General features: G+C 38.4%; 1 pseudogene; it reads right to left on the reverse strand.

Annotated features, from left to right (window-relative positions):
- LOC122143929 overlaps positions 1-27825 on the reverse strand; it is a 68375-nt pseudogene that overhangs the window by 31010 nt on the left and 9540 nt on the right.

Below are 27825 nucleotides of genomic sequence, written 5' to 3' on the forward strand. Positions count from 1 at the left end.
CTGTCCGCTGCCCAGCCATGGCATGGAGGATGATGCTGCCATTTGTTGGGGGGCAAAGGGACTAGCACTGGCCTGGGCGATGTTGGTGTGTGACGAGCGGTAATCCACATCATCAGAACTACACAGAGAAAACAAGATGTTCAATGCAGTCCCTTCAAATCTGTGAGCTGAATGATTCAAACACACACAGACAGGTGACAAACCTGCGAGACTCCTTGTCAAAGTCCTCTCCGATCCAGGTGTAAGGCTGAGCTGCGAGCAACGTGGACACGTCCACTTCCTGGACATCATGAGTGGACGCCAGCACTATTTCATTAGTGTTAGCCTGAGAGAAAAAAACAAACACAAATTAAATGGGACATTAAAACACTTATTCCTCTTTTGAAATAAGTTTACTGCTGAATGTAGAAATAATTCAAATAGCATTGTTGACAGAAAAAAAAAGTCACATTTGTGTATTATAAGTTGCATTTTAACAATACATTCAGAAATAACTTTAAAACACAGGAAAATAATATGTACTTCAGTTCCCCTCACTCCACAAACATCCTTCAATTTACCTTGATTAATAACACGATGGAGCGCGATATTGATTTTGAGTTTAAATTGATCGGAGGTTAAAACTATAAAAGGCTACAGAGTTGAAGTATAAGTGAATTGGACTTGAAAAACTGGACTTGAAAGGCCAATTGAACAGCCGCCAGCTCTCTCTGTAATAGAACTACAGATACAGTACCTCTGTTAAATGGCACATGCCATATGATAATCGGATTCTTTAGTGGATGATTTTCGCTTTGCCTCGGCTGGATACCCATAAATCAGTCCTCCACCTGGAACCCAACACACCTAAACAAATACACGCTCGTATAGTGGTGTTAAGCTGCACGCTGTATTTTAAAATAATCAGCCCCAACACAATCCACACACACACACAGCGAGCAATAGCAAGAAGTTTGCTAAACATGCAGTTGAGACGCATATACAAACCATCATCAGAGGCAAAACAGTGAATTCAATCACGAGTTGTTACTTGATCTTCAAACTGGTGTCAGAAGCAGAATATCCCTTGGGTCTGGATTGCGTATAACGGAGACCGCATGGCGGTTGTGAGGAAGAGCGGCCGAGACCAGATGAGTTTAGGGGATGTGAGAAAGAAACATGACTTGTGGTGTGTATAATGTGGTGTGAGGTCATACAGGTTAACAGAGGTCAGAAGCCAAAGCTTTGGAGAGGGTTTCACCAAGAGCAGACGAGTCCCAAATTCTGGGTCGCAGTACATTGTATGGTTTTTTTTTTCGAGCTCCAGTAACGTAGTTTTGTATAGGGCGGTCCACATGAAATCCTCTAAAGACTACCCAATACACACCACGCACACACACATACAGTAACAAACCCACATGGGGCACAGCACAAAACACATGCACAGTGACCCAAACAAGATGGAGAAAAACAAATTAAATCATATAGAAAAAACCCAAAAGGAATCTCATTTGGAGCTCGAACAGGAGAGAGATGGTCTTGAGATAACAGCACAATTCCCTCCAGGCGTCCTGTGTCCATTACCTTAACCCTACAACATATTAAGATGGCTACTTACAAAAGTTCTATATTTATGTGATAAAAAAAACAAAAAAAAAAAAAAAAAATGCTTGTTTCAAAAACCAGCGATTCTCTTAGGAAGTTCAACTTTAGTTACCCATTCACTTCTATAAAAAACAACATTCTTTTTAGAGTAATTTTATTCAGGCAACAATCCTTCCGGTTCCACGCCGTTCATTTCCCATCTTCTACATTTCTCCACAGCTTTCTTGCTCCAGTTAGGCTTCCGCCTATTCAATGCCTTCACTGAAGGTACATATATGTATGTAAACATTATGAGTGAGAAGTGAAGATGAGCAATCTTACCTGCGCTGAATTACAGAACCAAGACTTAACAGGTTTACGGATTTGGCTCTTGATTTTTTATTTTCTTTTTTTATTTCTTGCCGGGAGTGCGCAACGCGTTTAAAAAAATAAAAATGGCAACAGTAGTAAGAGTGGTCTATGGTATTTTAAGTTGCCAAAACAACAAGAAACAAAAATAAAATAAAAACAATTCTTTGCAATCAGACATTCATATTTGGATGGGATTCATTTCTCACAGGTTCCGAATTTGCCAAAAAAACATGGATCTTTTCTCTGGAATTATTACAGAGGTGTGTGAAAAAAAAACAACAACAAAAAACACACAGATTGAACAAGTTGAACGGTGAATTAAAACTCGCTACAGACCCTATCTGTAAAACACAAATTGCTCTATGACCCCCTGGAAAACTAGTCCCGTCTGAATAGGGCTTTAGACTGCATCTTAAATCACATACGTTCCTATATTGTGGTGAAGTATTCAAAACATAGTCGGCGAAAAGTACCTGGGACGACTAATACTCCGCCGAGTTCTCAAGTTCCACTTAATGAATCTCATGAGTCCATGAGAGTATTTTGAATGGGCAGTGAATCGACGTAAACGTGCTGGGGTGGTCACATGACTCATGACTGGTCCTGCTGCCTTTTTAAATCTCTCGCGCCCCCATTATTCTGTCGGGTCCCGGGTCCCACCCCTGTATTTTTGTAGTTACCTCCCTTCTCTCCTTTTCTTTGTGAAGATGTATCGAATCAAAGTCTCCTGGAGCACCTCCTGTTTGACCAGAAAATGCCACAGACGGCGAGCAGGGAAGGAGAAACGGTGCTTCGACCTGAAAAAAACAAAAACAAAAAAACACATGTATACACATATACATAATTCTTTAAAGATTCAGTAAGTCTTTGGTTTAGTGGGGCATCCGAATCAAATACTCACTTGGTGGTGTGTTATCTGGCTCTAGCATGGCTTTGTGTCAGGTATAGCTGGTCCCTCCCCTGCACTCCAGGTCTGGGGTAGGTGTTGATGTAGTTTGGGAATGTAAGAACATTTCATTTAAGAGAATCTGTTCCCAGTTTTCCAGTGTCTTCAGCACAGCATTGGCCAGGGGGGCGTCACTGGCAACTCTAAGACAACACAAAGATGCACAGGAAATGGAAGTGAAATTATTCAGTTTACTCTAAGAAGTCTGAGCATGTTAAGAGTACATTTCTTCTACTCATGCACCTGTGAAATCCAGTCCTGTCAGGGGCAGGAATGTCTTGACATTGTGCAGGGCAAGTTTGACCATCACTAGGCGGATCAGAGACCAACTGCGAAGACACAAACACACACAAACATCCTTCAGTCCACACACTTATATGATACACTAAACACATGCATTCTGGTGCACACAGGAGCAATGTCATTCACTAAACACCAAAATAACTTTAGTTCATTTTAATATAATTTTAAAAGGTAGTTTCAGCAGCAAGATTTCTTTACCCCATTCATGAAAATAACAAGTTTAAAAATAACCCCATTCATGAAATACAAGCAGAATGCATTCCTGTACAAATCGTTAATAAAATCCATAATGATAAATACAGCAATATACATAATGTCTTCACAAACAACTTACATACATTTTCAAGAATGGAAGTTTGCATGAAGTTTTCTTTAACTTTAATTTTTGTATTGTATGGCACTTGATTTTTATTTCAGTTTACAAATGCATCACACTAAATGTTCCTTATATTAGTTTTACTGATTCTGTAACAATCCTTCTGAACTTTTTTTGATGGCTATAATCTCACCTGTAGGAGTTTGGTTCGGAGTGTTCGGTCATCCGTGTGTCTGAGAGGAAGGCATCATCATCATCCTCATTGTCACTACCACCGCTCTCATCTGAATCACACAGTGCCCCGCTGTCAGAGAGAGGAAGGAAAGGCTGGAGAAAACACAAACACATTCACACAGACAGTGAGCAATGAGACAGACACTCTGATAATGGCTTTTCAGGTTCATAAACTGATGAAAATGTGATGGATGTGTACTTAGAACAAAAAATAGCTTATGTTTTTGTATATACAGTGCATATTTTTTTTCTAAATCAGTTTATCCTGTGTAAATAAGCAGTAGACGCAGTCTTACTTTGGCCACAAAGTAATCCCACATGCTGAGCTCTGGTGGAATGAATTTCTCCTTATAGGTGGGCCGTTCTACAGGGATGGGCGGAGGTGTGGCAGGAGTCTCTTTAACGGGACGTCCAGGAACAAGCATGCGCATGTTAAACCTGCGCCGCTGTCGGTCCACATCCTCAGCGGGAGGGGTTGGGGGAGGTAATGCTGGAGGAGAGAGAGAAACAGAGAGTGAGAGACATGTACAATACTTATATATCAAGTAAAAATAAAAAGAGCTATGTTTGGAATGGCATACTAGCTGCTACTTCAGGGGAAAAAATATAGTATGCAGTATGTGCACTGCGCAGAATACTGAATCCAACAATGCTATACACTCAATTCGACCGTTTCCAGTTTTCAAACATAAATCTGAAGCAATCTCTGCTGCAACTTTTCACGGCAATATCTTTCTTGACAAAATTTGATTAAAAATGCTTAATTATACATTTTTATTTTCAAAATGATAGGTGGCCGCCATTTGCTGACTTCTAGCAGCTAGTATAAACTGCATAGTATGTAGTAAGCAGTAAGTTACTGCTCTATTTCAAACACAGCCAGAGAGGTAAAGTATTTTAAAAACGTTGAAAAAAGTCATGCCAATAAACCGACAGAGCAGAAGTTAGAGAAATTGTGAAAAGAATCCTGTTTTAACACACACTAAAATAAGAGCAGGTGACCATGATTAAACACATCTACTATAAACAGGTGGTTGATCATTTGATTGAGCTTCACAGCAGGTCGTGCAGCTGGTTCATGAGTAATAAAGTTGAGAGGGTCCCTGTGAACTTACAGAGAGTAGGGCATGATATCAAACTGCTCACACACATACACACGCCACAGCACACTGTCAAGAACACAAACCTTCCCCATTATCCTGTTTCAGTTCATTCCCGACAACTAAATAACAAATACAATAACATGCTTAATAACAATTAATAATAATTATATAATATAATAATAATAATAATAATAATAATAATTATAATAATAATTAACAAAATAAGTTGTGTTATTTTATAAAATATTACTTGTTTTTAAATGTCACAAGTGGTATATGGTATATGTGGTTTGGTGTATGAAGAGTCTCTCTCTATCTCTGTGTTTTCTTTTGAGCTGAAGGGCGTCTCATTTGCATTTAAAGCACGTTTTGAATAGTTGGAATGTTTATCTCAAATGTAAAGGAGGACAAATCTAAAGAGAAGAATCTCCTCAAAACATCATCTTTCAGAAGTCATGTTCAAAAATAAAATATAGAACTAAAAATATATAAATTCTATATGTGCGTGAGGCAGAGATGGGTATTTTGAAACAAAGAGCTGCCAGGGAAACAGACAGATGAATTTACTTTGTTGATCAAAGGATCTTCTCTTTGAGTGCTGCCAGACAACACCTTGACAAAATGCCAAGCGCCGACAAGTATGAAAACAAAATCTTAATCACTGGGTTGTTTTACACTGTTTTAATAATGTGGTGCTTTTATGTGACATCAGAAGCACTTACCAGTTTGGAAATACTAGATTTTGGATTTACATAAAATTAATAGGGTAATAGTCAAGGTTTAACAACATTTCTCTGTTAAGAAGGAAGGAAGGGTAATTGAAATAAAAAATGAAATAAAATAAATATTAGATGAAAAACTTAAATTAGAAAATAAACTAAATGTTGGCAACTAACTGAAAGAGTTAAAAACATAGAGAGGTAAAATAAGAGGTAAAACATCAGTAAACAGATTATAATCAAACTAGTTTCACTACAAAGGTCTCATAAGTTCAGACAGAAAGACAACAGAACAAACTTTCTGCATGTTGACCTTAGACAGCTGGTGTGCACCTGAGCCTGAGGCACTCACCTCATCTCTACAAGCAGAGGGGAGGTTGGCTGACTCTCTCTCTCTCTCTCTCACACACACACACACACACACACACACACACACACACACACACAGACATGCACCTACATCTAGACTAGTTTTTAATAAAATGCTGAACAGAGAGGCAAGTGAAGGGAGTGTGTGTACCTGGTGTATTCTCAGACTGGAACTCTGTCTGCCTGCTTGACTCCAAATTGGCTGTGATGGTCACACACATACACACAAACACACATGAGATGATGAGATAAAAACGAGACACAAAAGTAAAATATGCAAACAAACACAAAAAGGCTGGATGAAAACGCAGACAGATGAAGTAACAAATAATGAAATGTAACAAGCATCACCGCAAATGCACGCAGCACCTCTCCACACATGAACAGGCAATGACACATAGGCCCTGCCATCTAGAATACATGGGTAACACTAATAAGGTTCATTGTTAGTTAATTTTAGCTAATTAAAATACAACTGTTTATTGGTAGGTCATCTTAGCTTAGATATTTTAAATGATACAATGCTAAAATTTTTGATTTGAATAATATACAGTGTTTCCTTTAGGATTTTTTCCAGCTGTGGTAGCAGTACTATTTCCCATGGAAATACGGTCTCGTCATCTCGTCATTTGACTGCCATTTAGAGAGAAATGCATCCTTACGGATGACATAATGAAAGAGTTTTTGTTTTCGATCAGAATTTTATACGTTTTAAAGTAGTAATTAAAAGCTTTTTTTAGACTGTGAGGCAAGTATTCACTGAGTTTCGGTTCATTTTTGTGAAGCGCTTCTGTTCATGGAGAATGAGACAGCAAAAAGCGCACCCTTTTTGTTTTCTTTATTTTACAAAAGCACGTTTTGTTGATATTGTGAGTGCACACAAATAAAAGTAGACCCTTTGCAGTTCCAAATGATGTAGTCTTATCTAGGAGCGTCATGCACTCATTATTTTTAAAGGGGCACGAGTGAAGGGGGTGGGGGTGATTTGGGCAGAGGAAAAGCGGGGGTGCTTGTCATGACACACAGCAGCCATATATAGCCTATATATAAGTACGTATCGATAATCAGGGTGCGAATTATGGGGGAGGGGGGGTTGAGGTGGGCAGCTCCTGAAATGGGTTGTTTTGACAGTACCTGAGCGGTAGAAGAAGGTAACAAAAGATTTTAGATAAAAATAAAGATGAAGGTAAGGGTGTGAATTATTACATTTAAGACACATTGTCAGTAATTTTACCAAAGAAAATAAAGCCCTAGGAGAACTGTTGTTCATCTCATATCAACACACAGAAGTGTTTTATTAATGAATCCACGTTTTTAAATGAATCGAGTGAATCAATGATTCAGTGAACCATTCATAAAGGCAGTCAATTGCTTTGTTTCTGAATGTCCCAATATAGGTCCTACATAGCCAATCACTAAGCACGTCACTCGTCTCATCTCATTTACCTCAAGCATTTTTAAGTTGGTATTGTTACTTGCACTAAATTCTGATTTAAGTAAGTTTGCAGAATTTGCTTGAATTTATCTATCTATAGAATGAAACATGTAGAATGAATGTAGTGGAAACACTGTATTAGTAAATGTTGAAATTAACATGAACTAACAATGAATATTCTAAAGCATTTATTAATCTTAGTTAATGTTAAGTAAAGTAGTTAACATAATGCAGTTATTAATGAAATATGTAAGGAATAATTGATGACGGGCCGTTGAATTATAAGCAAAATAATGCACACCCGAGGTGGTGATGCGGCCACGATGCGAAGTGGAGCCATTGATAGCATTCTAATGCAGTTATTAATGAAGCTATTAGAAAGAGAGCGAGAGAGGCAGAGACACACAGAGAAAGAGAAAGAAAGAGGAGAAAGTAGAGCTTGTGTGAATTAGGCTCTACCTCTCTGTAGCGCTTTCAACAGTGTTCTTGCAGCAGTTGCCCTCGAATCAGCTACTTGTTGTTATCTCGCCAGCGGAGAAATGGCCATGTCTATTTACTTTCGAAAATCTTTTGGTCATGTTGTTGTTTTTGTTATTCTTTACTATTGTACAGTTTTACTATACAAAGTGATGCGGGAATCACGTAATAAGGGTCAAGAGAAATGCCTGGAACTATGTTCTACCGTGGTGTTTCCTGTGAAAATAATTGCACACCTCAGAACGCTCACAGCCAATCAGATTCCGGAGCATTCAACGGCCCCGTATTATAAAATGGTAATATTTTATAATTTGTTGTACTTTAAATTTCTTTTGCTTAATTTTCCAACTGTAAAAATGTTACTTAAATATATTCGAACTCTACCGGACTCATGTGCTAATTCGATACAACACTGGAAGTCTTCATCATTCCGAATTCCATTTCCTGTTCCTCTGTGGAGTGAAGTACTCTTTAGTTTTTACTCACAGCTCTTGCGGCTGTGCAGTTTCCCCACGGCTCAAGCTTGGCAGGTTTAGCAGCCTCACCCTGGAGTATGTTCTTGATTGACCATCAGGGAAAGTCGGGTGGGTCAGTATCTCTGACCTTTACATCCCTTCTGACCCCCCTCAGACCCCTGCTGCCTTGAGAGCAGCTAACAGTATAAAACCGGATTATGTACCGCAGGACCTAATAATTGTTTTCGCGACGCTTAAAAAAATTAACTGGAGCAATTTGACTAAATCCAAAAGCTGTAAAACTTTTAAACTTACGTACATTTAAAAAATGCTACTGAACTTCTGACAAAAAGCTGTGTGTTAAGTACATATGACATTCTTTACAGATTTGACAGCACGCCAACAAACAGAAGGTAGCAAAAGACTCACCTGGAGTGATTTCAGGTGGCCGCTTGGGTTTGACAATAAGTTTGGCTCCTCCCCCAAACACAGCGGCCCACATGCGGTTGTTGAGGGGATGAGCGGCCAGTCGGAAGAGCTCGTTTCCAGAGTGTGTTCCAAGACCATGAATCAGCAGACTGAGATAAACAGCCACCACTGCCTCACACAACATGACATTCAGACGAATGTGATCATCACCCTGAGCACACGCCAGCAGACTGATCAGAGACGACACACCTGTGAGAGGAAGAAAACATACACAATGAGCCAGTGATGCGTAAAAGGAAAAAAAAGTTACATCTTTCCGCCTATCCAGCCATATAACCTGTATCCAGTTGTTCTTGGATTCTTCTATACATCCATCTTCCGTCAATCAATCTATCGCCTCCACCTATCTGTTCATTCATTCATCTGGCCATCCAATGATCTGTCCATCCAGTGCATCCTTCATGTGTTTGCCCCTCCATCAATCCATCCACTCTCACCTCCATCTATCTGTTCATCCATCCATACATACATCTATCCATTAATCTGTTCATCAATCATATCTTCTATAAATTAATTTTCTCCACTATCAATCTCTCCATCCATCAATCCAACATATCTTCTGTCAGTTCATTCTCTAATCCATCGGTCTCTCCACCCATTTGTCCATCCATCCATCCATCCATCATCTACCCATTCATCCATCCGATCTCTCTTCTATTTATCTGTCTGTCCATCCATCTACCTATCCATTCTCTGTCATCTATTCGAGCATCCATCATCTATTGTCTGTCAAACACACCAACTCATTATTTACCATCCACCACCCATCCCCAGATCTATTTTAACTTCACAATGAAAAACGAATATTAGTGGTTTAATCTTTTTTTGTTGTTTTGTTATTCAAAAGATGATCATTGTCTACCCACCATGCAATCAGATATAATGAGAGTTTGCATTGAGATTATTGGGTTAATAATTGTTTTTCACCATCAGTCTGACAAACAGAACTTATTAATAAGGACCAAATAGGGAAATAGGGTAAATCAGAGGTGCTTCCTCTCCATACAGAATGGAGTCAGTGCAGAACGGAGTAGAATGTGCTATTCTCTGCATGTGTTCGGCTGGAGTAAAATTGATGTGTGTTAACCGGGCCACTGTGCAGGGGCAGGAGGTGGGTGGGTTGCATGTTCCTCAATGCTCTCATGCGAAGTCTACGCCTGTTCCGCTCAGTTTAAACAGCCCATGATTACACCATCCTGTGAACGATTGGCCTCTGATGAATGCTGAACACACACAAGAAGGAAGGCATACAGATAAGTCAGTGGCTGTGTGTATGGAGTTACAAGAAATGGTCTTATGCCATTCAGAATACGTCAGAAAATCCCTAAGCAGCTACAACATCTTTAGCAGCATTTAACAAGGGTTTGTCCGAAAACTGCAAAATGAAAATTCAGGACCTTTCACGGACTTTTAACCCATCTGGAGTCCTAAGGGTATTTCTTGGGGGGCCTGGGGAGAACGTTTGTCAGTGCCCTGACATTTGATGCTTTTGTCAGTTTCTTCTAAATATCTAAATGGCTAAAGGTCTAATCTCACTGTAATCAGCACAAACTAGGCTATATAAATATGTGACGCAGCATGTATGTACCATGATTGTGTTTTGAGGAAAAAAAATGTTATGAGTGGTCGTTAGTGAAAAACTAAAAATGTTAAAATCACTTGAAAAAGGCAATAAAAACAACATAAAGAATTGAAGTGGGGGGCCTCAGGAATGGCTTTTTTGAAGAAACTGGGAGCTTGTAGCACTAGAATTTTTTGTTTTTTACAATGATGTGGAAAATCTATCTTGTTTACTCACTTACAGAAAAACAATATATTGATTTAAATTTTGCTAAGACAACTTTGTTGGTAAAAGTCATATGCGAGTTAGGCGTAAAACTATCATGAATTCACACCTGAGGAAGGACAAAGGCCTGCATAAGAGATGCATAACATGAGCCCATTCAGTCAGCTGTGTCACTGAGAGGGATGAGTTAACAGAGGAAAGAATGGTGAGGGACAAAATAACATGTATATAATTTTATGTTTGTAGTTTAGTTATGAATATATTTAAATTATCCCACAAACATAATTTAATATTCACTTGATGAGTGCAGTTTAAACAGTTTATTAGGAAAAAATCAAAAGCTGACTTTCAAACTGAATTTTTGGCATCATTACTCCAGTACACACAATCCTTCAGAAACCTTTTAACAATCTTATTTTTTCTTTACAAAAAAACATTTATGTTATTATTATCATGTAGTATTATTATTATTATTATTATTATTATTATTAATGTTGAAAAGAAGCTGAGAATATTTTTTTTCTAGTTTTTTTAGGGTGGATAAATTGAAAGAACAGCAATGATTGTTACATTTCGTTGACAGTTAAAATTTATTGTTGAATTTATATTATTTACATCAAGCTTTTTGAATGGTATAGTAGTGTATATTGTTATTGAAACTTCATAATATTTCACTTGATTATCGACATTTAGTCAGGAATTATAGTTTGGAAAAAAGTCTTTGGAAAAAGTCTAAACAGTAAAATGTTTTACACGTTAGGTGAAAACTAGTACAAGATATAAATAAATAAAAAGAGGATTACTCCTGTTTATGAACTCTGTGAATAATAGTGATTCATTCTTTTTTCTGAGGAAATCCAACCCAATCTCAAACTCATCAACCACAATCACATCTTTTTGGGGTGAATTATGTCTTATTCATATATCGCCGGAAGAAAAACAGTAAAATAATAAAAACTGTGAAAGAACAGTCTCGGCTGCGTTGTCTTCTGGTTGTGTGGGCGTAGTCAAAAGCCGCGGACGCTTCAGTGAAACATTTGAATCTCAAAACGCGCGGCTCGGCGCGGGGGCGTGGTCGCATTAGAAGATAATGAAGGCAGCCGTGAAAAACACGACATCGCGTTGTTTTGATAAAGAATAGAATTAGTTTAAAAGTATTGTTTTCAGCAGCACTTGTTTTAGTTTAAAAGTAGACATGTCAGGCTTTCTATATATATCTCTCTCACTGTCTCTGTGTTGAGTATTCACTGAGTTACAGTCATTTTAATGACGCATTTGTATCTGAAGATCAGCGCAGACAAAGGCCGCAGACAGCACTCCTTGTTTGTTATCTTTATTTTATAAGTGCACAATGTTTTGTTGTTATTATGTCTGTATACACAAAAAAGTAGACCCTTTACAGATTCGATTGATGTATTGCTCTTATCTGTACGATCAAAACTGAAAGTGTATTTAAGTTCTTTTCGGGGTTATCAGGAGAAATACCCCCAAAACGCGTATACGCGTGTAATCGACTCCAGAGGTTAAGCACTACTTTTTTGTGGTTTTCAAGGACTAAAATCAGAGATCTTACTTATCAAAACTATTTTATTATTTCAAATTCTAAATAAACTAATAAAACTAAATGGCACGAATAAAGTGCAGCACAAAAGCATGCAATGACTGTGGCAACTTTAACATTTGAAAGGATATTCCATGTCAAAGTTATCGCTCTCCTTATTCAAACTGATTTTTTTTTTCATTAATATGATTGATCTGAAGAATGAAAGCTGTATCACACACTTGGGAAATTATGAGCTATCACATCCCACTTATCAACACTAGGATGTGTGACAATACACTAAGCTCAGGAGATATACAGATACTTGATTCACTAGAATGATTTTTAAATTTTTTAATTAGTTTTAATACTATTTTTTTCAGATTTTTTATTTATTTATTACAAAATATTTGTCTTTTAATCACACAAATCAAAACAATGCAGTTGTATTTTGAAATATTTTAACTAATCTAGGGCTGACTAATAATTGTTTTGGTATCAAGTAATTTACTCATTATTTTGACAATTGAGTAATCTGATATTTTTTAGTAATACCAAATAGACCCAAGTGAAAAAACTATTTAAAATCATGACTATTTATATATAAAACTAACATGAGGTAATAAATAAATTGGTTCAAAATAAAGGATCAAAACCAAGTAATGGTTTTGTTGAACAAGCCTGATAAAATAGGCCTACATAATGTAAATATGCCTACACAAAATATGAACATAACCAGATTAAGTTTATTATGTATTATAACAAATACCTGCAAAGGGGCGCCAACGGCCTGGCCATGCTTCACTTTACAGCTTGATTCAAGGACATTTTAAATCCCATGTAATTTTAATATTTGGCCACATGCACACTCAGAGCGAGGGTTTGAATCGCTGTGTACAACAAATCGCATACTTATAAATATGCTGATGAATTCTCCTGGTTTGCATAGGTTTTAGAAATGATTTACATTACAAATCTAGTGAGATAACAGGTTTTCCGAGATGAAGTGCTAAGCAACACAAACTCACAGTATATGCAGAGGAAGAGTTTGTGCTGAGCAGCTGAGATGGAGACGCACCTCCACGCTTGTAAACGATAACAGTGCAACACAAAACGCATCAGACTTTATATGCGTTCCCAAATGAAACCCAAATGAACAGCACATGCAATAAAAGACCAAACAATATAATGCAAGCACTATCAAAAGTTTTACCACAAACACAGCTTATACTAATATCGCGCGAGACCGCTTTTCACCTCAAGGAGTATATCGCGAATCTAAAAGCCCGGCGAAAAACGGCTCTGTATTTATATCAGATGCCCTGCATTGTGTAATTTTGGGCAAAAAGATTGTTAATTTTGCGTAAAAAGATAGAGGGAAAAAAATAACACTTATTTCATATATACTGCCCTTTAAAAATCCAAGTACTTTTCAAGTACCTTCTCAAAAATATGTCTGTTTTCAAAGGTTTCCAGGACTTAAATTTCAACAAGTCAAATTCAAGTACTTCAAGCACTTTAAGCATCTTGTACGACCCTGATTTTAAGGTGACCAATCAGTGTAATTTATCAGTTGGGGGATGTTTGTACCTGTAGCTGTGGCTGTCACATAGCGACTGGTAGATACAGGCTGATAGAGAAGCAGCGAGTGTGTGTAAAGCATTCCACCTGAAATACACATGCACATATTAGCAGAAGCATACACACACAGAGTCTTTATACAATCTTTCTATTAGTGAGGGAGTCACCCGGTCATCCGTATGTCTGGGTGAGGTGGAGCCTCCATCTGTACAATGGTGTAGAGGATATCATGTATGTGGTTTCTGAGATGCAGGACAGGGTTGGCGATGACAGTCTTGGTGGGGGCGATGCGGCTGACAGCAGAGGCAGAGTGGTGGGGAGGGGGAGTGGCGACTGAAGCTGCTTCACTGTCATTTCCTGAGGACACCCAACCAACAAATAAACATGAGAACACACTCTACAAACCAACCACAATATAAAATCAATCAACATGTTGAACCATCATGTGAGGACACACTTGCTGAGATTCCTGCAGCAGGAAGAGTAGCTCCATCCTGACAGACGTCACTCCTCCACCCTTGGCTCCGTGTAGACTGCAGTAACTGAGGAAGACTCTGAGCAGAGCCTGATTCTCTCTCAGCCAGGCTTTCCTCCTCTCTGCATGCAGCTGCTTGGCCTGCAAACGCCGTCGCTCCATCTGATGACGTTCATACGCACCTGCTTCACCCCCGGATTTGTGAGTCTTCCCCAGGTCCAGAGATCCATCTTCACCCCACTTCTCCAGCTGACCTGCAGCTGCTTTTTCCTTCAAACTGACATATCAGAATATATTTAATGTTTATTAAGTATTGAAAAATATGTTGTTGGAAATATAAAATTAATCAACAACCTGCATTTTGCAATCATTTTAATGTACTTCTAAGCAATTCAGTATCCTAGACTTTCGTTACACTAACACTAAGATTTTAATTGTGTCTCAGAGTTTAAACTTTAGCAGTTCAATTTATCTAATGATTCAGTTCTTTTGAACTGTCCATTTAAATCGAATCGCTCACAACATAATTCTCTGTATGGTATTTTACATTCTTTAAATGTATGAAACATCATTCACAAAATATCATTCATATAATATATATATATATATATATATATATATATATATATATATGAAAACATCATTCACAAAAAGATCTAACAGTAATTTAGAAAATATACAATGTGACTTTTTCATTCCTTGTATATTTTTAATATTAAGATACACTACTCATTGATCACTGACAATATCAAGATAGACCATCTCGTGGGATATAGTGGTTCTTTTCTGAAAATTGTTTTTTTTGGGGTATATCAAAATCCAAATCATGGTTCATTCTGAGATTGAAATCTTGCAATGAGATGGTGAGCACCAACCTTATAGTTTGCAGATGTGGTGCGTGGCCCTCGATTTCTTTCTCCAGCCAGTTGTAGAGCTGAAATCGTAGCTTGCCACCATCCACCTCATATCCTGTTGCCAGCGTCCGCAGCTCCGTCATGAGGATCTTCAAAACAGGCTCGGAACTTCAGCTGTTCGGCGATCACGTCCACCCCAGACTCGCCCGTTGAGTCTTCATGCTGCAGGGCTGCTGATTTGGATGGCTTTTTTTAGCCTCCTCATCCTCCACCTCCGTTTTCTTCATTGTCAGCCCACCCTCTTCATCCTCATCTTCTTCCCTATCATCACCCCAGTCCAACTGTAGACCCTCATCTTCAATTTTAACCATCGGTTGACTCCAGTCCAGTATGGTGGAGGAGTCTGCTCCCAAGGCCTGGCTGGGGACGGCAGGAGCTCCCCAGTCGAGATCTGAAGCCTTTCCTCCATTCTCCCTGGGGCTGGGCACCACTGACGTTGGCCACAGAAGAGCCCTTACTCAGAGAAGATGCTTTCTTAGTGACTTTAGGGATTTTTGGATAAGACCTCAAGGGCCAGGAGTGGGCAGCCCACCTTAAAGTGAGCGTTAGCGGTGGTGAAGAAGAGTTTCCGCTCTATAAGGTTTATTTCGTCTGCGCTGTTGCGTTCTGATGTTAGACCAGCTGCAACCGAAGATGCTTCGGGCTGGGCAAAATGCCGTCGAATAACTCAGAGGGTGTGCACGCAAGTAGTTATAGAAACTAAAGACGACAGGATTACACGATTTCACCAGAACATCTGAAAAAAAAAAAAAAAAAAAGTTCTGTATCAAACACTGTTGTTAAAATAATTTGTTACAAATTTACTCAGTAGTTAAAAGGTGTTACATTACTAGTTGTCTTTCCTAAGCGGTGCATGTTGCGATTATTATTATTATTAACATTTTAAGTATTTATCATAATGCCATTTTATTAAAGGCAGTCAATCAGCTGCTGTAAACGCAGTGACTCGTTACCCAGGGTTTTCATCATCCTCTTTGTAAATCTGCTCCAGCAGTGTGTCCAGGGCTCTGGTGTAGTCCTTCATGATCCAGTACGCAATGCTTCTTAGGAACGGGTCAGGGTGCAGTTTGGTACAGGAGAACCCACTTCCATCTCTGTTGCAGCCGAGAACCTTCTCGTATAGGATACCCTGGCAGGTGGAGGAACTCTCGTAATCAGCCTCGTAAAGACGAGCGACAATCATCGCAAGCTGGATGTCCTCCATTTTCTCCAGACAAACCTATCAGAGAGACAGACCTTATTAAGAACATATACCAATCATATCAAGTTTATTTTCACTTTATTGAATTGTAAAAATTGCATTAATCACAATTAGGGCTGGGCGATAAAACTATAACGATAATTGATAACTAGTTTAAAGCCAGATGAAACAGCGCTGACAAACAGTAGAAACACTGTGTACAACAATACAGTCAAAAATCTGCCTTTAAACTAAAATAATAAACTAAAATAATTATTGATATTGACTAATATGGAAATTTTATCAATTTTTTTTGGCCAATATCACCCATCCCTAATCACAATTAATCACCTTTGTTAACCCAAAATTCTCATTACCATAATAGGGAAAATACTATAAATATATTTTTACTTTAAAACCCCACTGTATAGGTGGGAATATAAGATAAATACCATAAAATTATAATATACATTGATAGTTTAAATAAGTGACAGTTATTAACAAAAAAAAACACAAATATAAAAGGTTTGTGGATACATTACATACTAGTATATGATTGTAAAACATGAAATGTAAAAAAAAAAAAAAAATTATATATATATATATATATATATATATATATATATATAATACATTTTACTTTTTAAAAATTGATAATACGCTTAATATTCTTGCCAAAATATATTTCCCCCTTTTTTTTTTTTGAATTTAGGGTAAAATATGACCATAAGTTTTTTGAGTCACAATTATGACTTTTCATTTGTCTATTTTAAAACTAAAAATAAATAGACTACAGCAGAAGCAAAAGCTATTTGTTTTCCTAATATAGCACCACACATCTCATTTTAACAACATATTTATTGTCGTAATCTCTCATGAGTGGTGTTATCACTGTGTTTTGACTGTGTGCTGTCAGACATCCAGCCCAAGGTACAACTAAAGCAGTCATACGTCCATCAGGGGAGTTTATCTGTGATGTTTTGACTAAACTGAACTGCTCAGGGCTGTTATATCACACTCCACTCTTCACAGACGACCACACGCTCTATGACGTCGCAACCAAACCTAACCAAACTAAGCAGACTCCACATCTAAGACATCAACAACACACACTTTCTATATTCTCCTGGGAATGAATTTCGGCAGAGTTAAAATAGGACAGTGCAGACCCACAATGGCATCTTTCAGGGAGCCAGCAAGCAGGAAAAAAATGCAGCCGACTGCTCAAAGCGCTGTTTGCCCAGGAGAGAGAAGGCGTTCTTTAAAGCCGCCTTCCTCCAGCGATCCTCACTGAAGTTATGGCTGAAAAAACTGGGTCATCTTCTCATTATTTTGAGACCTACACAGAAATCAATACATAAATAAACAGACGGAAATTTTAAGAACCCACAGCATCACGGGAACAGAACACTGCATAGGAGATGCAGCTATGTGAAGGTAACACACTATCCATGAATAAGAGTCAGTAAGTTTCTTAGCACCTAAAGAGACCCCAGAGAACAGCCTTCTTCTTCATGGCCAGATAGAAGAGAGCCGCATCCAGGGGATCATTATGCCTCTGAAAAAAATGCTGCTTTGGCTACCTAATGCAAAAAAAGAAGCAGAGATTTAGTTTTAATTTGTGAACTATAATATCACCACTGGCATAGTACTCAAAAGACCTGTTTACACCAAGAACGTTAACTATAAGATAACTGTAATTATATTAGCGTCTACACTAATGGAAGGTTTGGGTATTCTAAATGGCCACTTTAAATGCTCAAGCTTTTAAAAAGCAGGATGGACTGTGTTGTTGGTTGTCAGTGTTTTTAGCATTCATCAGCTAGATAAAATTGATCTGAAAGTGATTCCCGCAATCATTCTGGGTTGTTATTGTTATAGCTTAGAATGATTTTTAAAATTATATTATTGTTATCGTCCTTGATGTGACCAAACAGATCTAAAATGAAACTAAATAAAAAAATATTACTACTACATAATAATAATAAACAACTAAAATGAAGCAAAATTGGATGACATTTCAACTAAAATGAAAATGTAAAGAAATGCAATGAACAACTGAATTCAAGTCAACTGAAATGTAAAGTGAACTGAAATGAAATAAATCAAAGTGAACTGAAGCTAAACTTGAGGTGGAGCAGACACTGAACTGATTAGAAACTGATTAGAAACTGAATAAAATGTAAACTAAACTTAACTGAAATTAACTGAACTGCACATAAGTAAAATTGTAATGAATTAGAAATAAATCTAATTTAATGGAGAGTGAAAGTGAAACAGAAAATTAAAAAGATCTCTAGACTTTGAATATTTTGAAGGCCGGAATCTAAAATATTTAAACAGTGGTTAATGAAATTCTCCTTTGTTGTTTCTGGAACATTTCTATTAGCCAATAATATTCCTACAATTTTTATGAGCACTACTAGTTTAATAGCAGTGGTTAGTAACCTATTTGCTTTTATAAAAATTACATTAGAAAAAAAACATAAATTATATAAAAAAGACAGACAGAGAGAGATACACAAAATATGTATGGTTGGTGGGGGGCCTCCAGAAACAGGATTGGGAAGCAATGGTTTCTATAAGAATATTGATCCACAAACATCTTTTGTGTAAATAATGCTATGTGTGTAAGTATGTTTGAGTGGCCTCACCTTCTCCACAATCCGCCTCAGTGTGTTAATGTTTCTGATCCACCAGCCGACACCCACCGCCCTGAGCTCAGACCACTGCGGATCTCCTCTCTGCATGGCAGGAATCAGGTTCAGCATCTCCTCCTCAGCTTCTGAATGGAACGCCCATGCAAAAGTGACATGTGGACACACCTAGACACACAAACACAGTATAAAGGCCAATTCACACCAAGACCAGAGAAATACATGAGGCTTTCACTCCTTTGTAACAACAAATGAATGCAGCACTCAGGGCAAGCAAGCAAGAAAATTAACACACACACACGTTAGGTTTCTGTGAATTGTGGGGATTATCCATAGACTTCTATTACTTTTATAACGGACATTGTGCATTGACACACTTTCAGATGTTTTTTTTTTACTATTTTTAATTTTTTTTTTTTTTTTGTGCAAAGGGGGAAACATTTGGTCCCCACAAAGTAGCACAAGCCCACGCACACAAACACACACACACACACACACACAACACACACACACACACACACACACACACACACACACACACACACACACACACACACTTCCGAATTGAAACCTGTTTGACAACAATAAACCCCAAAGTGGTTGTTTTTTAGGGCTGTCAACATAAATAGCTTTAACATGTTGAGATGAAATAAATGTTTAACATATTATACAATCTCGCACTGTAACCATTTCATTCTTCACAGAGTGATTTCTAAACATTAAATCAAAATATCCCAAACTACAGTTTGTAATGCCCAAACAATATAGCAAAGTTAGCCTAATAGAGAGTAGAATTTTTTTTTTTTTTTTATTAATTTTTAACACTTTTAAATTGTATCATAAAGTTCCATAAAAGGTTATTTGCTCCACATCCATCTTCAATGCTGGGTCCAGGTTCCTTTACTGGCATTGGAAATGCTTTAGCACCACCTTATCTGAGGGAACCACGTACCACTGAGAGTATGAATATAGTGATGTGTGTGTATGTCAAAGCAAGTGAGTGGTGTGTTACCCCTGATGAAGTAGCTGCATCCTGTAGAGTGGGGGCAGGGGATGTCAGCAGACACGTATAATGTAACCTCATGGCCAGCAGGTAACGTAGGCCACACTCATCTTAGAGCCTCTCCACCTGCAGAAACACATATTTACTACACCATAAACCCTAGAAACGGTGTTTCATTTTAAACTTCTGATTCTTTTTCTACAAGGCAATTCCACTGCATCAGTTTCGAAAAGCATGCTCATCACTCTCAGGACATATGGCTCTGTCATCAAAAGAGTGTTAATGATGTTCAGAGCACACAGAATCCTGAAACATATTCAGGCCGCAATCTGCATCACCTTCTAATGACTCTGATCACACCTGATCCAATTAAACATTTAACAGCACATCGAGACTAATTAAAAACTTCCCTCTACTGGAAAATTGAATATTGAACTTTGATGTTTCATCAGCAATATAATGTTAGGTGAATTAGAACTACGGTATAAACACTTGCATACTGTATGATTTATCCTACGTGTCCCTGAACCTTTTCTCCTCTCCCTGCATTTTGGCTAGCAAGCACTGGACATTGTGTTAAAATTTAGTACTAAAGAGACTAAATAAAAAAGATGTGATCTATAGGTAACATGGATAAAGCCTGATATGTTTAATGTTGACAATAAATAATAATACCAAGGTTATAAAAAAAAAAAAAAAAAATCATGTACTCTGCTAACCCCAGTGACATAGTGTACTAGACAGTTAGCCAATACAAGAAATTACACTCACAAGATACTCATGTTTATTCAGGGGTGCAACTGCACATTTGCTGAGATCAGTGTTGCCCCCTGTACATATTCTTTTTTAAAAATATGTTTTATTTATTTGTCTCAATTTTTTCAATATAGGCCTATGTAAAATTCATTTATTATTCATTATTTATTATTTATATTATTTTTTTATTCATAGAGATAAAGCATGGGACGTGCAACGCTTAAGTGGAAGATTTCTGCCACCTGTTGGAACCACTTTTAAAAATAAAACGACATACCATTCCTACAAAACCAGTAAATGGCAGAGGTGTTATTTAAAAAAAATAAAAAAAAAAATAATAATAATAATTAAAACATTAAAAATCAAAGTTCAGCACTTTTTTTTGTACTGACGTATGAAGTAGCAACTATTTAGAATTCAAAACGATGACTTTCGGCGAAAGGTATAGTTTGCATCTCTGCACACAATCTCATCAGTTTCTCTCGAAAGTAAACAGAACGCCACTTTTACAAACATCCCACAACAATTTTATTTTCTGAGTGACAATTATCTGAGACATAATCAAAAAAAAAAGAACTGATATTATGGTTAATCACTTGGTCCTCCTCATGGAACAACGTTAAATTTTAAATGACTTCATGACTTAACAGTGAAAAATCAAAAGATAGGTTAAGCTTACCAATCTCTTTTTGTTCACTTTAATGCATCATTCTTTTTCTCTTAGTCTTTTTCTGTTCTGTGCCCTTTCCATCTATTCATTTTGATCATGTGACTATGTCTTGTGACAGTATGTCGGAAGGGTGAGATGTTGATATGTACTAATGTACTAAAGATAATAAAAGGCAATAAAAAGGCAACTCATTTAAAAAAATGCTAAAACAAGTTAAATAAAATGTTTTTCTTTCCTCATTTTAACAAACAAGCTTTAGATTATTCATTACATTTTATTAAAGAATATTTTTACAGAATGATTTTGCCAAAATATAGCATCCAGAAAAAAACAAATTGGCTCAACCATGACTTTGAGACAAGATCTATTTGTTTGAGCAATGAGAAATGGGGGAAGTGTTTGGGAAACCTGTAAAATAGTAAATATTTTTGCAGTTCCGTTTGGTGACACTAGTGGTGCAGAAATTACACATTCCAGTTTTAAAGTCTGCATGAGAAGTAAACTCACCAGTGTACTGTTTATCTGTGGGTCCTGCTACTTCTGCACTAGTGGTCGCCACAGTATCGGCAAGAGCCACAAGGAACATCTGCTCAAGGGGTGTGAGACCTGGCAGGCTGGAGTGCATAAGATGTGAAGACAGCACCTGTGCGTGTTCAGGGCCAAAGTACGTGGGGCCGTACTGTGATAGGTTAATCACGCGAGACTTCTTCTCTGGTTTCTCTGCAGCAAAGTTCATGAAATCGTCGTTTGTGACAGCCTGCACCTGAAACAGATCAGCATACTGATCCTCTGTTTGTTTCTGTGTCTCACGTTCTGCCCCCTTTTCCAGCTTTTCCCACTTCATCTCCCATCTTGTAAGAGGTGTCCTGGTCCGCAGACAGCAGGGCATATAGCGGAAGAGGAGGTATGGAATTGATTTCTGGTAATCTCGCCCACCATCTCGACCAGCAACAATAGTGTCTTTTGCCGTGCTACCCGTCACGCTGATGGTTCGAGATAGGTGTCTCCTGGCACCACCCTCACCTGCTTCTACGTCCCTTACCACTGCAACTTCACCAGCAATGCACTTGACCAGGTGTGCCAAAATGGCCTTGGCACGACGTACCCTTCCAAGGTCCATAAGCTCTAGAAGCTGTGTTGGATGGTACTGCGGAAGAGTGGGCGACAATGAATGGGCCCGCCTCAAAACAAACCACCATCTTGAATCACTGCTGGGGGTGCGTAACTCATCATTCAATTCCCTTGCACTTCCCTCGAAGACACTCTTAGATCGCGCTCTGCGCCTGCCCTCATTTGAAACATACATCGTGCGACCTCCAACGCCATCTGGGGATGAGGATGTTGTTTGTCGTCAGAGTCGCCCGGTTTCTCATCCCGCCTCCACTGTGCATAAACATGCATCTCACAATCCATGCCCACTCCACCAGGATGCCGTCACGCACCCCGGGATAGGGACACCGGCAGGGATGGGGTACCGTCCACGGAAGAGACAAGGTTTACGGACCTCAGCAGATCACCCAACGAGAGCGAAATTCCCCTGCTTTATACTGCCCCCTAGAGGCAGGGTGACTGCCATGCCATCCTTCACTATCTGATGTCTGCTCTGTGACAACCCCTGAGATGCTTCCATACATAAGGATGTTAGGATCCAACCCCGACTGTCAGGATGTGCGACCCATCTTCTTTAGACAGCCAGTCTAGGTGCACAAAGTGTTTTGACATTGGGGCTGTCTTTGGTTATAAACAAATCTGACTTGCTATAGACAAACAAATTGCTATCAACACTAACACGTGGATCTAGCGTTTTCACAGGTTTGCTAAAATCATCAAGGTGAATCGTCTGCTCCAGGACCCACTCTGAGCCACCTATCGACTCACACTCGTAGATCGATACAAGCATGGAGAAGTCCTGAAGCATGCCACCTTCGTTCTCAGGCAGAATCTGTTTGAACGACACAGCAAGTCTTTCCAGTGTAGGAGCAGCTTACGGCAACGGGTTCGACCTGCAACACTCACAGAACTGTCGTTGTCCTCTTCCTCTTTCAAGAGTCTCCAGTGCTCCCACCGATATAACGTGTCTCTTTGAGGTGTGGCACTGATAAGTCCCATATCCACCCTACAGTGCCAGAACCTGACGCGTCCATCAGAACAGTTGGTCACAATCAAGTATGGAGCCAAACACACAGGGTAGATAGATGAGGAGCTCAAGTGACCTTTGAAAAGAACACCCACCCAATATTTCTATATACATACATATACATATAACATTTTTTTGTAAAATAGCACAGCTTTGCATATACTATATATATATATATATATATATATAATATATATAGTTTAGTCTAGTATTTCAGTCTGGAGATTAAACAAAAAAAAAAATGTACTAACAAATGGTGACTCAATTGACAAGGTGTCTATAGAGGGTTGCTACAATGACACATGCTTTTATTCTAGATAAGGGTTTCACTTTACTTTAATAACCCCCATATTATCATACACTTGTGAGTTTGGTATTTCTACAATGACATTGGTAAACTAAAATCTTGGTTGCACAGCAGTTTTATAGTAGTGCATCGCGAATATCAGAAGATTTTATTAACAGCCCAATGACCCAAGTATAACCACACAGAACTGATCTTATGTTATTTATCTTAAAGGGACAGTTCACTCAAAAATAAAAATCCTGTCATTCAATACTTATCCTCATGTCGTTCCAAACCTTTAAGACTTTAGTTCATCTTTGGAACACAAATTAAGATATTTTTGATGAAATCTGAGAGCTTTCTGGCCCTGCATAGATAGCAACACAACTGGCACATTTTTGGCCCAGAAAGGTAGTAGGGACATTGTTAAAATATGTTCACTAGAGTATCACAGTGCATGTGTGTACATTCCTCTGCTTGCAAAGAAGGTCCAGCTCATCTGGGCTCTACGTCAGCACGCTGGCTCTTGCGCCAGCAGCACCACACATGCATCATGGTACTCTTGTGAACGTGAGTCGAAGATTGACCAGAAGAAAAGAAATAGTTGAATAAAAGTTTTTTTTGCACAAAAAAAAGTATTCTCATAGCTTCATAAAATTCAAGTTGAACCACTGAGGTCACATGGACCATTTTAACAATTTCTGGACCTTGAATGTGGTAGTTCCGTTGCTGTCTATGCAGGATCAGAAAGCTCTTGGATTTCAATAAAAATATCTTAATTTGTTTTCCGAATGGGTTTAGAATGACATGAGGGTGAATAATTTATGACAGAATTTTCCATTTTTTGGGTTGAACTATCCCTTTAAAAGCTAGCATGTATAGCTTATATTAATGCTATAATGCAATTAATGGGGCAATTCTAGTCCTGTAACAATGCATGCATAAATGATCATACCGGCAGAGGGTGTGGCTCTGATTAGCTCCACCCCTGGTGGAAGGTCTAACCGCTGACTGTAGACCAGTTTAGAGCTCAGGATGAGTTTGCACTCCAACTTGGCGGAAGAGGAGGAGCGAGGCAGTGGACTATGGTGGACTATGACCTGGAGTGTTGTCAGAGATGAGTTCACCATAGTTTCTGATTCCAAGGAACTGTCAGCTGGTTCTGGAGACACGTGCTCATTTATTGGCTCTTCTGCAAGCATTAGAAAGCCAGTAAAATGTAACAGTAATCAATCATGACACTAACTATATTAAATTTTCATCTCAGACAGAGACAGAGAGAGACCGAAACAGATATCAACAGAAAGATATAGACAGTACAATACACAGTGCAAACCCAATGGGTAAATTAGGGGCATCATTTCCTTCTAACATTATTTCCATCTCTGAAAAAAAAAAAAATTAGTCATTAGAGGAAGTATCAGCTTTCCATTCATGAGACTCCCCTCACAATTTCCTCTCATAAGCTGTCTGCTGACAGCTGTTATCATTTCACAAATAACGCACATCATACACACCCACACACGCCTGCACAGAGCGCAGATGAAGATGCCACATCTGTCAACACTGAGTTCCGATTTGCATCCTTCCTCGATCACCCACCAGGAAGAAACTTTTCTGAGAAAGGAGGGGGCTGGTACTCTAGAAACAAGACAAAAAAAAATTTAATGTTCTGTAAAATTGTCTTAAACCATACTTCTAAGGGAAAGAAGGTTTTTTTTTACCTTGCCCAGAGGGAACACTGGTAATGTTGAATCTGTAATGTCTTCATGTGGTTTGTAACCTAAAATAAAATCCTCCTGGAATACGTGAAGCACAGCTGTGTGTTTTGAGCCACACTGAAAGACACAAACATACAGTACATGCAGAATTATACACAGCATATAATTTATAATTTTTTTGAATTGCAACAATGTTAATCAAACACAAACTTGCAATGTGTACACAAACAGAACCCACCTGGTTAGTAATGACATCCAGGCTCTATGATGCAGCCGGGCCGGGCAGTGGACTGCTGACTCACAACTGTTGCAATACTTCACCCACCAGTTTCTGAACTGAACATTACAAGCAACCATCAGAGATCAACATCAATCAGGCCAACTCTAATGACATTTACCATTTGTTAATTGGCAGATAAAGACATTATTTTTTATCAAATCTACTCTGAAAAGCTCTTACAGAGGTCTCTGGGTCGGAGAGTTCATCCAGCAATTTGCGGGCATCCACCACACGCCGATGATACAGACGCAGGTTTTTACATCAGATGCCACAAAGCACGCACTTGCTGAGTTACAGTAACGTTCCTGACACAAAACACAAAAACATTTTTAAGAAGCCAGACATAGTAATTACTTAAAGACGACCTCTTTTTATATCATGTAATAATAAGTCTCCGGTGTCCCCAGATTGTGTCTGTGAAGTTTCAGCTCAAAATACCCCAAAGATAATTTACTGTATATCATTTTGAAAATGTCTATTTTGAGTGGAAAGCAGAAAACACGCTTTCATACATGGTATCTGTTAAAATGCAAATGAGCTACTGTTTCCCGCCCCCCTTTTTCAGAATAGGCTGCTGGCTGTTTGATATTCAGTTTTCTGAGCGCACAATTTCGAAGCACGTGGCTATTCACACAGGGCATATGAGTACGTATATGGATGGGTCACGATTAGTTGATTTAATTACTGAATATCGAAGTTGTGTGATTGTCTAAAAAAATATCCCCATGATTTCAGTGCTGATGAGGTGGCGACACGTTCATGTAGGCAGAGGGTGGCACTGCCAATAACTCACCTAAATGCTACAAAAGACAACAGTAGAAAATGCTGTCTACACGCACACTGTAGACTTGCATGGCATATAACTATTACGGTAACTTGGTTCTGTGCAGACCACAAACACCACCGACTGGGTTAGAGGTGTGTTGAATCTGTATTGGGGAAGGGACGAAAAATGAAAAACGCATTCTACGGAGCCACTAAAGGGACATGGCTGCTAGAGGTAGCTTGTTACATTATAGTACGTAAAATTTTGCTTACCCCATAAACAGAGTAAGGAGAGATGACTGATAGGATGATGGCGAATGATTAGCAAATTCTGAGCAACACTGACAAACATGTTAATCTTGTAAAATGTGTGGTAACAAAGTACTGCCGCTCCGTAGTATACACAGAGCATGTGTGATTGTGAATCTAGAAAGTGAAAGTAAAAAGCAAGCACGTATTAAAAAGCGATTTCAATATATTTCTTCCTCCTATATCGTATTTATTAACTTTAGGGGTTCCATTTTTTCAAATGGAAATGTCCTAGCCTTATGAGCAGTTGATTTATGCTAATTGTCAGACTGTTATGCTAACAAGTGCCGTCATTCGGTTATGTTTATCATAATAATATGTTTCAGCATGTTACAATTCGGTTCGATGGCTTGAGTTAAAGGGTTAGTTCACCCCCAAAATTTAAAATTCTGTCATTAATTACTCACCCTCATGTCATTCAAAACCTGTAAGACCTTTCGTTCATCTTTGGAACACAGATTAAGATACTTTTGATGGAATCCTAGAGCTTTATGACCATGCATAGAAAGCAATGCAACTGAAATGTTCCCAGACACAGAAACGTTGCAAGGAAATTGGTAAAACAGTCCATGTGGGGACATAAGTGGTAAATTTTGTGAAGCTCTGAGAATACTTTTGTTCGCAAAGAAAACAAGAAAAGACAAAACGACAATTTTATTCAGACAATTCTTCTCCCCCGACTGTCCTTCTGCCATTTTGGAGAGTATCACAATGCATAAGCCATGCTTTACCGCTAAGTGTAAACAACGCTGAATTATGCAGAATACGTTCATGGACGCGCTTTCCCCCCCTAACGTAAACAACGCTGATTACATTCTTGGGTACTCTCCAAAATGGCGGGAAGACAGTAACTCAGGAAAGAAGAAATTGTTACATATGTTATTTTTGTTTCTTTGCACACAAAAAGTATTTTCATAGCTTCGCCAAATTTTAAGTTGAACCACTGATGCCACATGAACCGTTTTACCGATGTCCTTACTAAGA

Source organism: Cyprinus carpio, unplaced genomic scaffold, assembly GCF_018340385.1.
Source record: "Cyprinus carpio isolate SPL01 unplaced genomic scaffold, ASM1834038v1 S000006533, whole genome shotgun sequence".
Classification (NCBI taxonomy): Eukaryota; Metazoa; Chordata; class Actinopteri; order Cypriniformes; family Cyprinidae; genus Cyprinus; species Cyprinus carpio.